Source organism: Hetaerina americana, unplaced genomic scaffold (genome assembly GCF_022747635.1).
Source record: "Hetaerina americana unplaced genomic scaffold, ioHetAmer1.1.p SCAF_5, whole genome shotgun sequence".
In the NCBI taxonomy this organism is placed as follows: Eukaryota; Metazoa; Arthropoda; class Insecta; order Odonata; family Calopterygidae; genus Hetaerina; species Hetaerina americana.
Genome location: NW_027287095.1, coordinates 6,231,234 through 6,244,008, shown reverse-complemented (window position 1 = coordinate 6,244,008; position 12,775 = coordinate 6,231,234). Strand labels below are relative to the sequence as shown.

The window sequence follows — 12,775 nt, the reverse complement described above, 5'->3', positions numbered from 1 at the left end:
CATTAGTTTCCCCTCCAGCGAGACCCTCCGCCCACCCCCACCCCCCTGACCTCTATGGTTTCCTCGGCTGGTGCACCACTCTCCTCACGGCTAATGCCGTCATCCCACCCCTCCCACCTCGGCTCTCTGCACTGCAGACGACGCTGGTTACCCATAATGCAACGCGTGACCTCCCCCCCCCCGCCGCCCTCACCCCCTTCCCTCGCCGACGCCTACAGAATCCTTTTTGCAACACTGCCGCCGCATTCTCGCACTTTCCGGCGCGCCTGACCTCATCCCCTCCTTTCTCCCACTCTCCTCCCGCTCTTACCTAACTCCACCTCCAGATCCTTTCCTCCTCTTTGCTGCTGCCCGCGAGGGCAGGGGGCACAGGGAAAGCTCCGTGGCAGCGGTTGCTGGGGCCTCTTCGGCCCAACCCCACGCCCGGCCAATAAGCCCCACTCCCCCCGAGCGATGAGTCGCCTCGACCCTAATAGATGCAGTCCATCTTCAAGGGCCAGCCATGTGCTCTCGCCGTCCTAAGTGGCGCGTGCAGGGATCGCGGGCCACATACAATCCTGTCCCTCCGAGAGGGTATTTACTTTCTGTAATCGCCTTATTCAAGGTTGGAAAACACCGTTTCAAGATAAAGAAATTCTCTCATCCTCCCATAACTTCGAGGTGTTGCGGGAATCCTTTATGTTTACACATCATTTATATATATATATATACATATATATATATATATATATATATATATATACATATATATATATATATATATATATATATACATATATATATATATATATATATATATATATATATATATATATATATTTGTGTGTATATATACATATATATAAACCATAAAAACGGTAATCAACCCGGTCGAGGTCGATGTGGTAGTTGATGGTAGAGTTCACCCAGTTCACGGCGTGTGAAATTCACACATCAGGGTAGGGGGGGCAGTTCGTTTCCCTATACTGTTTATGGTTTCCCAGGAAGATCTGGTACTCAAAGAATCACTTAGCTTGGGTGGAGCTGCAGATGCCCAGAGTGCCTTGTCCGGGAACCGAACCCGGGTCAGCAGTGCAACGCTCAACCCCCTGGACTGCCGCGCATATATATATATATATATATATATATATATATATATATAATGTTTTGTGTTTGTGTGTGTGTGTGTGTATATATATATACACATTCAAACACGAAATCCCGCCAAACGGCGAATAAATACTCATATATACAGAAACATATATAAGGAAAAGGGATAGGAACACGTATAAAGGACGAACACAATAGAGGTGGGGAAGGCGGAATCGAACGGATCACAAGAGTAAAAATATTTCCTCAACCGGGACTCGAACACCGGATCTTTCCACTTGCCGGGCGGATGCTCTTAACCACTTGAGCTATCGAGGATAAATAACCAGCCGCGCAATGGGACATCACGCAGCTCTCACCAAATCACTCCCCATCTAGAAAAGCCGGAGAAGTGGACCTCGCATAAGAAGTTTTCAATTCAATAACCCCGCACTTATTTTTTTCAATTTTCAATTCCTTGAAATTCAGTAATACGTAATGAGCTTAAACACCGGTGTTCCGCCGTACTAAAAATTCCGTTGGATTTTTCCCTTTGGGAGATAAATGCCCTTTGGCGTGTAATTTAATGTACTAATGTTGGTGCTAATAGCATAAGAACTCGATGCCTTTTATAATTGACGATAGGCAAATGTAAATATATGAAAATAAGATTGCTCGACGCTTAAGGAGTACTTGGAATTGAACGGAGTGAGATCTTGGCTCTATTTCCGAAATGATATTTTCCAGAAATTTCAGATGGGTATTCAAAAGTTTTTCCTCAGCAGCGAGGGAATGTGAGGTAGTTAGCTGAAAAGGGTTTAAAAAAAGTGGCGCCATTCCTTTTCCCCACCTTTCCTTACAAGTTAGCTTGCTGCCCAATCTGATTTTCTATTTTCTTTTATCGCTCTTCCGCCACCATCCCTTTTTTCTTGCTTAACTATTTTTTGGTATTTGCGTTGGAGGTTTCAAATTAATCAGTTCAAAGTTTAATTCAAAATCTTTGGAATTGGATGCAAGGTTTTGGGCTGCTGACGAAAGCCTTTCTGTTGACGTCGCGTGAGAACGTTCTTCTCATGCCTTTAACCACATAATGCCCCGGAGGTCGCCGCAAGGGCGTGTAGCGGGGTGTGCTTGGTCACCACCCGCAAAAGAGATCAAAACCACATGCTAAAAGAGCATATCAATGCAAACCTGCATCCACAGATGCGCACGCATTCTAAGGTTATCAGGTGTAACTGCTCGTATAATTGCTTGCCAACAGACAATATGGTTGTAAGTTGTTTATTTTTTAACGTTTTTCGGTTGAGAGCTAGCTCTCATCTCGTCTACTTTCTCTCATCGTACTTCAATTCAAACTTCCACCGACACGGAATAGAGGAGAGACCTACAGCCTGCAGCTCAGCAGCCCCCGAGTGACGCGATTCATAAATTCATCTTATTCCATTCTTAATGCGTTCAATTTTTATTCTCAATCCTACCACTTTTTCGCTTCTCGACAAAAATTCTGCGGCGTTCCTCATTCCACCGGGAATGTCACTTCGTTTTTTCGTCACGTTATCCTGCGAATTTTTTTCTTCATCATTTCCTCGTTGCTCAGATACACTTGCGTGAACCTGTTCCGCCAGCTATGTTTTTTAATAGCTTTTCCGAGAACCGTCTGTGGAAAATTTCTCTAGCCTCATTTCAGTAAAACTTGATTTAATGACAATTATTATTTTTATGTGCCTGATAAGAGGATTCCCTCGGCTCATAAGATCATTATGCAGAAATTTCAAGGCTAAAAATATCTTTCAATGCATATTCCTGGTATTTGGAAGAGTTTTCTATAAATTTTCTTTATCGTTTCACTGTCAATATGTCATTTCATGTCATACGTGTATGTTAAACGGTGTGTTTGTGGAAATGATATTTCGAATAAATACCATTTATCATATTTGAAATATCTACTTGATTATTTAGGAAGTGAGGTAAATGTAAAACTTTGGGCTTATGTTTCAATGAAAGTTTAAGAAGCGGAGACAAGTGGCGTCTTTGAAAATCATTCCTGAACTAATTTAATGGCATTTTCAATGTCCTTCAACGTGTCCATTAAACCTCAAATAAAGAGAAAAAAAATATTTGAAAGCTTTCTCGATAGTAATCAGAAATTATAACTGGCATAAATACCCAAACTGATAGTTAACAAGAAATTTCGGATGCAACTGTTGTTTCAACAGCGTTAATCCCGTAAATCGAGTCGAGAAATTCAAGTTGTAAGCGTTAGAATGAGAAATTTTACTTTTTTAAAAAACAAAGAGGGTTGAAAAAGAATTTCTGGAAGGATAAACTTTAATCATATTTCTCAAGAGCCTCCTGCACGAGTGAAATTTAAAAAATATAGGAAACTTGAGTATTTTTTTCTCTTATTCTCCCACCGTCTCCCAACATTTCACTTCGACGAATTTTAATATTTCCAAATGGACTTTGTCCTCCCTCGCCAGCTTCTCTTCCCACAGCCGCCCCCACCCCTTCATCGCCCCTCCTATTAAACCCGGGTGGACGGGAAAGCGCTGTCATTTTCCGTATTATCTTCAGAAAACGTCCTGGCTATCTCCTCTCCCCATCTGAGGGACTTAAATCTCCCGAACCTGGATACGAGGACTCCGCGTTCTTCCTGAAACGAAAAGAAAGTGATGACTAGAAGGGTATCCACCGCTGAGGAAGAAACCGTGATGCCCACGGAATCGTGCTCCACGAGAAAGAATTCAAATAAGCGGTCAGATGAGGGTATTCCACGGAAGCAACAGTATGTGAAAGAATGATGAAATTACCCTGGTACATCTTAAGATCTCCGTTATTTTTCTGCGAATCCAACTCAATGCAACAAACTTCCAACTCTCTGGGAAACTTTACCGTATTTACATTCAGGACAAAATTATTCAAGTTAAACTTTGCCTTTCAAATATTTTTTTGACAATGAAACTGGATTTATCATAACGATGCCTGTCATCCGCGTTCCATGCAAACCAGTAGAACAAAAGAGGATTCTCTCAGTGCTCACCAGAAAATTAAAAGTAAGAAATAAGACTAAATCAACTTGTGATATTAAATGCTTGGCTGTGTCTTTAAACATGACATTTTTTTATTATTTTCATGCTACAATATAATTTTTCCATATGCTTTAGTTGCTATATCTGATTTATCGGTGAAAATGGAATGTTAGTCACGAAATAAATTGAAGTATAACAAACTTAGTCGCCGAATTCAATTTATATAGGCAAAAAACATGATTCTCAAGTGTATATTTCAGTTGTATTTGGACTCAAATCTTTTTTTGTTATTTCAGAAGATCAGTGAGTTGTTGTAGTTCGATATCTCAAGTCGGACCGAAATAATAGCTATTCTATTTATCAGTCAGTGGTGGACATACTTGAATAAGTATTTAGTGTGGCCAGGCTAGCTAGATGTTTAGGTTGTGCGCCATATGAGATTAAAATCAAAATCAAACTTGAAGATCGATTTCTTTGTGAGAAGTTGATCAAAGATGATTCGAATAGTAGATTTTAATACAAAGATGGCGATATTCTCTCAGCTATGCTGCGCCTGATTGACATTGCTGCGGAGTGGTAGGAGCTGAAACGTAAACTTTTCTGAGTTATGGCGAGAGAAGGCCTTGATTTATTTCAATTGATCCCGAAAATTACCAGGTCCTAATTTAAAGTGCGTACATGATAGTTCCTCACTATCTTATATCAATTTGATTAGTCGTAATTAGATTCCATGGCCCACTATAACGGGCTTTTTCCTCCTAGTATTCCTCTTGGTTGTTTTTTTCTCTGAGTTTTGTATTCTAAAAAATATTTTTTTGCAATTTTAGCATGTTAGATGTGCGAGGGACGTGATATCCTGGACACAACCTAGATATCGGACCCGCTTAATCGCGAGGATAAGCAAGTCCGTGTCTCCCTTCAGACACCGACTACGATAAGTATTCGGAACGCCTTATGACCATATACTAACTACAAAGGAGATCAGTAAAAGAGTAATAAGATTGTATGTATGTATGTCAATATTACATTATTTTTCGAAGAAATAGATACGAAGGGAAGGAAACAAACTGTGAGTACCCCCAAGAAAATTTGGCTTAAGGACTTTAATAAATCTATATAACCAACATATAACCTGGTATTTGTTTCCTTCTAAGGATGTATCATTGGTTTCGCCTGGGATTTTAATTACCTCAGTTGAATTTCATTCGATTAATGCTTTAGCGCCAAGGTGGTATTGTGTAAGTTGATATTTGTTTCAAGATGGTTTCTAAAGCAATACCTCCACCGAGTTAGTCAGGTTTTAGAAGTCAGCCAAAAAGTGTTCCTTTCACGGTTCAAAGGGTATCGTTGGCGAGTGTAATGGGGATATCGTCCCTTTTAAATCACTTCCGCCATCCCTTCGCATGAATGAGCAGGGTGGGTGGGGACGGATGGCCAATGGGCGGGGGTGGGAAGAGGGATGAATAAGCGGAAGGTGAGGACGGTAGGGAACGGGAGTTTCGGTCGCGGTGCCCTCATTTCGGTCTCTCACCCCCATTCACGACTCGCTGTTGCGAGGGCAAATCAGCCCCCGGGTGGTGGGGGGTTAAGGTGAAGAGGAGAGGGGGACGGATAAGAGATACGGCATACATGTAGAACTAGGGAGTACGTGTGAGGACTTGGGCGACAGTCGAGTGTGTTTGGGGGAAGGATACCGGTCGCTTTTTACTCTACTTGCTCTAAATTGGTCAATTCACTAAATATGATCAATGCGTCGATATATCATCGCATCCCCTATGTCACCTTGATATTGATTGTCGATACAGTTAAGTGAATACTATATAGCACGGCGGACGTCTCCAGTGACGACCACCGGCGGTGTCACCGGTGGGCGGCAGGGGAGAGTGCCCCTGATGTGCGAGCCAGAGAGGGGGCGGAAGGCAGGCGAATGCGGTGCCGCCGAGGGCATGGGCGTGCCTCCGTGGGTCGTCGGAGCGAGGATGGAGCGAGGGGCAGCCCACGGCTTCGTACCGAGCGGCGTTCATTCGTTCCACGGCGTCATCCCGTCTCCCACTCGATTGGCGTAAATATTTAACGACGCAAATGCCATTAAAGGGACTCGGTGAAGTGTTGTATCGAACGAAGATCCGACTGTTCAGGAACTGGTGGCTAATGGAATGTTCTGCGATGTTAACATCGATCAAGAACTGTTCAAACAGGAGTCTTTTTTCGATGAGATTATCAGTTGAAGTATGCACGGCCCCAGGTTGAGTCAAGATCAAATTATCGCTTAATGCCTGGGTCTTTTAATGGACTTAAACACTTCTAGGTACTGTTTAATGTAGAAATCATTTGCATTACGTTGAAAATATTGTCTCATCCTTTTTCGATAAGCATTGAGGACTGGAATAATTAATCTCAAAACATTTGTTCAATCTCGTATAAACAGACGATCTTTTTTATTATTTAGAATAATGAAACTTAAGAAATTTAAAGCACGCACATAAGAGAAATATTCCACTCGTATTTCATTTGGATGCTTGATAAAAACTTAGAAAGAAAATATGGAAATTCCGAGATACTGTATTTTGTACCTAAGTAACACCTCTTCAATATTTTTTGGCGCTGCCTGCTTAATACTTTCATTCGTAAGTTTCAACCGAGTCAAATCTTTCACAAGCCCTTCGCATTGGAGGAGGAGGACGTTTAGGGTGGAAAGGGTTGGTGCGGGAACCCTGTTGAGCCTGAAGCAGAAGTAAGTGATTCCAGGCGTTGCTTAAATTGCCTGCTTGCATCCGGTTGTGACTCAACTGTACGTAGAGCGAGACAAATTAGCTCAAGAAACAGTCGTGACACGAATTGAGTTTTCTAATTCACCTGTTATTTTCATGGGTCTGCGAATTTTTATCTCAAAATAGTTTGGTTGTTGGTAAGTTGCTCAAGCTTGAAAGTCTCTCGTTTGCTCCTTATTATTAGTCTGAACTTTTGGCGCTCCCTTTCGTGTAATGTTGTTCGCAGACTCTCTTCGCCCTTATACTTTCTCCCACCTCACCCTTCTTCTCTGTCCTTACCCCACCCTCGTACCTCACAAACTTTTCGCGAATGCCGGACCACCACCCCGGAGAGATCACTGCTGCCGGTGCCCCCGCGATGCAATCGGGATGGATCGAGGAGGCGGCGGATGAGGGCCGCCGCAGACGGACGGGTCGAGGAGGAGCGCCCCGGGGGGACTCGAAGAAGAGGGGGGAGGGGAGGTATCGGGGGCAAAAAAAGGGTTTATTTTCAGATGGAGGACTTGGGGGACGAGGGGGGGGGTGCGGAGGACGTCGAATGGTGTGGTAGCGCGGCCCCGTGGAATGAACGCGGGCTTAGGGTCGTTAATATGCCAGGGGCGTCTTCCTCCCGGCCGTGGGTGGCTACGTGCCCGGGGCAGGCATGGAAGCACTGGGGGGACGGGGGGGTTACAGGGTGGTGAGGTCGTGTGGGGAGGGACCCAGCGCGGAGAAATGCGAATTTGGACCGGGTGCGCACGTGTTCGGTGACGGACCGCAGGGTTGAAGAGTGTGTGCAGGGGATTTTTTTTCTCTCCTTCTCACCCCCTCACCCCTTCCCCAACACCCAAACCACCCCCTTCCCCCTCTCCCTCCGCCCTTTTTGGGAAGTGGGAAATAGCGAGCGGTGCTATATAATACGGTTTTAAAATTAAGGGATCGAGGGGGGGGGGTCGAAGGGTGGCGGATGCGTGTTAAAGGGGTCCGGAAGAACAGGGCGAGGAAAGGGGGGTGGCGACTGAAGGCCGGAGATAGTGCCCTCGCCCCCCCTTGGCCCGTTCGTGCAGCGCCCCCGCACAAAGGAGCACAATTTACGCCTCGGCCAGGGGTACCAACACGCGCGCACGCTTCACACGCCTTTGGTCGCGACGCATCCAGAGAGGGGAAAATTACGAGGTGGCCTCTTCTCTTCCGCGGAGACAAAGAGGGTTGGCGGGGAGGTTTATTTTTTTCTCTCTCTCTGGCTTGGAAGGGAGAGTGGAGTGGGGGGGGAATGAGGGGAGGGAGGGGGAGGTTGTATATGGATGGAAATAAAATGGGTAAAGGGGGCCGGGGTGGCACCGGAGATAAAATGGAGTGGGGATCCCGTCACATTAGCAACGAGGGTGGAGAGGGGAGATGGAATTGAGTGCGTGTGTATTGGCGGATGGCGTGGAAGGAAATTATCGGATTGGCGGCGATCGTAAATAAAAATGAACTTCCCTAGGAAGGGAACCCTTTTGTCTTTCCCTCCCTATGCCTGCGTCCCCCTCGTGTACTTGTACTACATGTCTCCTTGACGTCTTGCACGCGACAACAAAGCTGAAAAAAGTCTCCTATTTACATCAGGGACAAGTGTGAAGTGTTGGCGAAGTAGAAAAGATTGTCATTAGTCACTTAGCTCGATGTCTCACAGTTAATCCACCCTACGCTCTTCAAAGCACTTTGACCTCCTCATTGAAAGCTAATTTTTTTAAGATACCATTTCGAATTTTGCTGTCTTTCAATATACGTCCGGTGATCTATTCAAAGTTATGCATCCTGAAATTAATTGAACGTGCTTAGATATTTACCCGTCGTTAAGGTCGTCAAAGGTAGACTAATAAGTATAGAGTTCGAAAACCTAAAGAAAGCGGCCTGATGTTTCGTCTGAATCTTTATTATTATTATTAACCCTTTCGTTTAAAATCATGGGTATTAATTGTTGGCGTGTCATTTATTTAGCATAGAAGGCAGGAGGTTAGGCTCCAAAAATTTGAATATTTATCCCGCCATCTGTATGTTAATCTTTTGCGCTACAGTGATCGTAGCGAGGTCGGTTATAGGTATCATAAAAAGTGACTTTAATTTAGTTGATCTATTAGTTGTAGTATTTTTTTTAATTTTCACAACAGTCTTTATTTCAATATTAAAGTTTTAGAGGAAGATTTTTCAATGTAGCCTAATGGGGTATTTTTATTAACCATCATAACACTGTATCATGTAGTTTTTCACACCAGAAAATGAAGTTCAGTGGGAAATACGTTTGCGCAAGTCCTTTATAATTTTACAAAATAAGGGCAAAGGAATCTGATGATAAATCATTTTAATTCAAAATTATTTTATGCAATAGGTAAAACAAATGTCTTTCCCATAAGCAGTAAAATAACATTTTTAGTTACCGGTTGGGGGTAATCGCTCCTGAAAGGAAATACCGTGATGGACATTGGATTTCATCTCTTGCAATGAAGGAGTGTCTCATCAAAATAATTATAAAGGCTTGGAGTTTTGAATCTTAAAGAATTTCTATCGCCCAGGGTATTTCGAACCTGACGGAAAAAAGCAATGCCGCGCATTCTCTCTCCCCGGGAATACCTTTCTCAATTGGCGTCATTTCAACGTGGGGAACATTCGCAAACCTTCACTTATACCTTACACCCTGAATGGGTTCGCCCGTTCATAATTTAAAAACCCGAAAGAAAAATCGATATTGGAATCATTGGCGTCGCGCAGACACGGCTTCCAATGCCGTTTAACCACGTGGTAAATATGGATAATTTATCTCTATTATGTAATTAGCCAGGTGCTTAGAATTAAACCATTGTTTTCGACGAATAGAAAATGAAATAAATTTTACCAGATTATGGTAGCATAAGTGCGCTATAAATGCATAAACATAACTACCCCAACTACCACTATGATGACGAAAAAGGTGCGTGGCAGAGTTTGCAAGCACTAGGTGGGATGAGTAAGGAATAAGGGAGAATTAGAGTTAGAAAGGGTTAGAAAACGAGGAAAAATTCACTAAAAAACTCCAAAAATACATACAAATCCACGTATGTACACGCTGGCGGAAAACGTAGACCTAAAAAAGTGTTAATTTCACCCAGTAAAAAGTTCTTTGGTGTATGCAGAAGGAGGGAATAAAAATGAACCACAACCATTTACATGTTGAACCCCGACTATCACCAAGACAGGTCCTACAAGTAATGCGAACTCCATAGGACAAATTAAAATAAACCGCTTGGATACGAAAGCCTCAAATGCTTTTACTTTCAACGAATGATTGCATCTGAAATGGAATTTGAATAAGGCGAATGTTTTCAGACCTGGATATGCATTATAATTTTCCTATCAAACAAGTTATTTTCAATGGACGTGATCCCAGAGAGTTGCGCAATCACATCAATACTTTAATATCATGCAAATTTTCAGCAGCCGATATGCCGAAAATCGATGATTTTCGCCAATAATAGAAAGGCACGTGCTTATGGGTCCCTGCACTATTTCCGGTTCGACTAGGTTGTGCAGAGAGTCTCAAATATTGATGTATGCGTTAGCCTATCGGTAGATATCAAAAGATAATGTGTTTTATTCTCCTTAAGAATCATTTTCCTTTATCCCTCACGTTAAGAGTTACTGAACTTTCCTTGATTTGCATTCATTCCTTCGTTATCCACCCCAGGGTGTTCCCTCTCTGAGTGCAGTCTGGCGAACTGCAACCGAAGTGCATAAATTATTCACGATTGGAATAATCCCGTCACGTCCCAGTGCAAAACTGGAGTCATCAAGGAGGTGGTAATTAGATTTGAATGGCTGAGAAACGAAAAGCGTTGCAAATGCGGGAGAGCGTTGTCGGGAGGAGCACTTTAAACCGCCGCCGAGAGAGTGTGCCGCCGTTGAGTAATTCAAAAAGAAGACTTGGACGCCGGAGAATTAGAGGGCTGAATGCGTCGCGGGGAGTGGGTGTGCGGGCGAGCGTCCTTGCCGCTCCAGTCGGTCGCCCTTTGCATATTGCATAAGGAGCAGGGGGGGGAGGGGGAGAGGGACATTCTCGCGGCATGAGGAGCGGGGACCCGCCGTGTGTCGGCTTCGGTCCAGAAGGAATTCTACGACTGGTTCGGATCAACGCAGTCTGTTACCTGTGCATGTATGGTTCATGGTTACATGATTATAATGTCAATCTTTGGTGGTGGCTGCTGAATTAATTAATATAGAAATCACTTCCGGAAGTGTGATGCGACGAAAGAATTAGCTGAATTTTCAAGTGCAAATCCAAAAGCCATCCCCCTCCATTAGTGTATGTGTGTGTGCGCGCACACGTGTGTGCGTGCGTGAGTGTGTGTATGCATGTATATAAATGGATAAAATAGTGGTCGGCAGTAGGATGTTGATGTCTGTGCTAGAGAGGAGAATGTTAGGTAAACAAGGAACGGTAGAGTAACTAATTATATATATATATATACATATATATATACATACATATATATACATATATATACATACATATATATACATATATATATATATATATATATATACATACATATATATATATATATATACATACATACATATTCCCCCACCATAATGGATTCCCACAAGATATCCGCCTTAGGGTACTCTTCGCTTAGAGGGGAAAGGCTGGAGAAGGATGAAAGGGGGGTACCCGAGTGAAGAGACCGGTACGTTAACCCGGGTAATTAAATGCCCGTAATCTCGGATACTTGAAACACTTTCAATCAGGGTATTTGTGTTTTTAAACTTACCTCTGTCAGGTTAAAGAAACCCATTTCGAAAAAATTTCGACAGCTCTGGAAAATGATTCAACGCGATCAATAATATTTATTGTTTACTTATTCCGATACAGCTGTGAAATAATTAGTACGCGAATGATGATATTTATCTTTTACTTATTACTCTTCATATATTTCTACTCTTCCGATGCTTCGGAATGAGGCAAGAGCAATGATTGCTGATAAGTCATATCCATTAAGTTGTACAAATGATGAAGTTTCAACCCATAACCGTCTCTATATTGAGCTGTGGCTCAACGAGATGAAATGAGACACAAGGTCTTTTAACTTTAATGAATAAACAATATTTATTTTCTAAAAATTGGAATTACTTCACAGAAATCAACCTTATATCCACTACTATGTAAACGGTTGCCTGAGAATTGTTAGTTACAATGATGAACTGGATTCTGGCGCTTGTGAATCAAAGAGCGCTCTATTTTCCCTATCCCTTTAATAATCCCTATGTCCTAAATGGACGTAGGGATGGTCAGTCAACGCACTCTAAGGATTGTGGAGACTATATCTGTCTGGGCCAGCAATTGCTCGCCGTCAGATCGAGTAAGGAAATGGAATATGTTAAATTATGATCTGTTGAATTTTAGAATGAAATTTTTTTTATTTATTTGACAATTTGTCCCACATGTAACGTAAATTCTTTTTCTTGAGTCACATTTCATTGTGAATTTATTTTTTCACGATTGAAAGCCATTACGACAGTAAATTGAAAAAATTGAACGTTTCAATTATAATCCAATCAGTTTCAAAAGCTTAATGTCACCCACCAGCATAAGGAGTCGGCATCAATCAAATAAAGCGTATTTTAAAATATATTCTGTCTTTTTAAATGGATCCCGTTTGATGTTTCATCTAACGACTAAATTGAAAAAAGAGCCCTTAAATTAAATGCTCATGTGTATTTCGACTAGTGATGAGCGAGAGAGAGGTAGCATCAGCTGTCAAAGCGGAAGGACTTGCTTTAGTCGAGTTAGTTAGATTTTCGTTGGAGTTGGTTTGCGAAGTTGGCCACTTCGCAAATTGGACATTGCACGTTGGCTCAAACGCAACTCGCGAAATGACTCACGACGGCGCAGGGCTCAAAGCAAAGGCAAGC

The 12,775-nt window shown here is 42.6% G+C and overlaps 1 protein-coding gene across 2 annotated transcripts in view; it reads left to right on the top strand.

Moving 5' to 3' along the window:
• The window catches only part of tinc (transmembrane protein tincar), a 414,202-nt gene that overhangs the window by 231,262 nt on the left and 170,165 nt on the right, over positions 1–12,775 (top strand). The gene's annotated exons all lie outside the window — the stretch shown is intronic.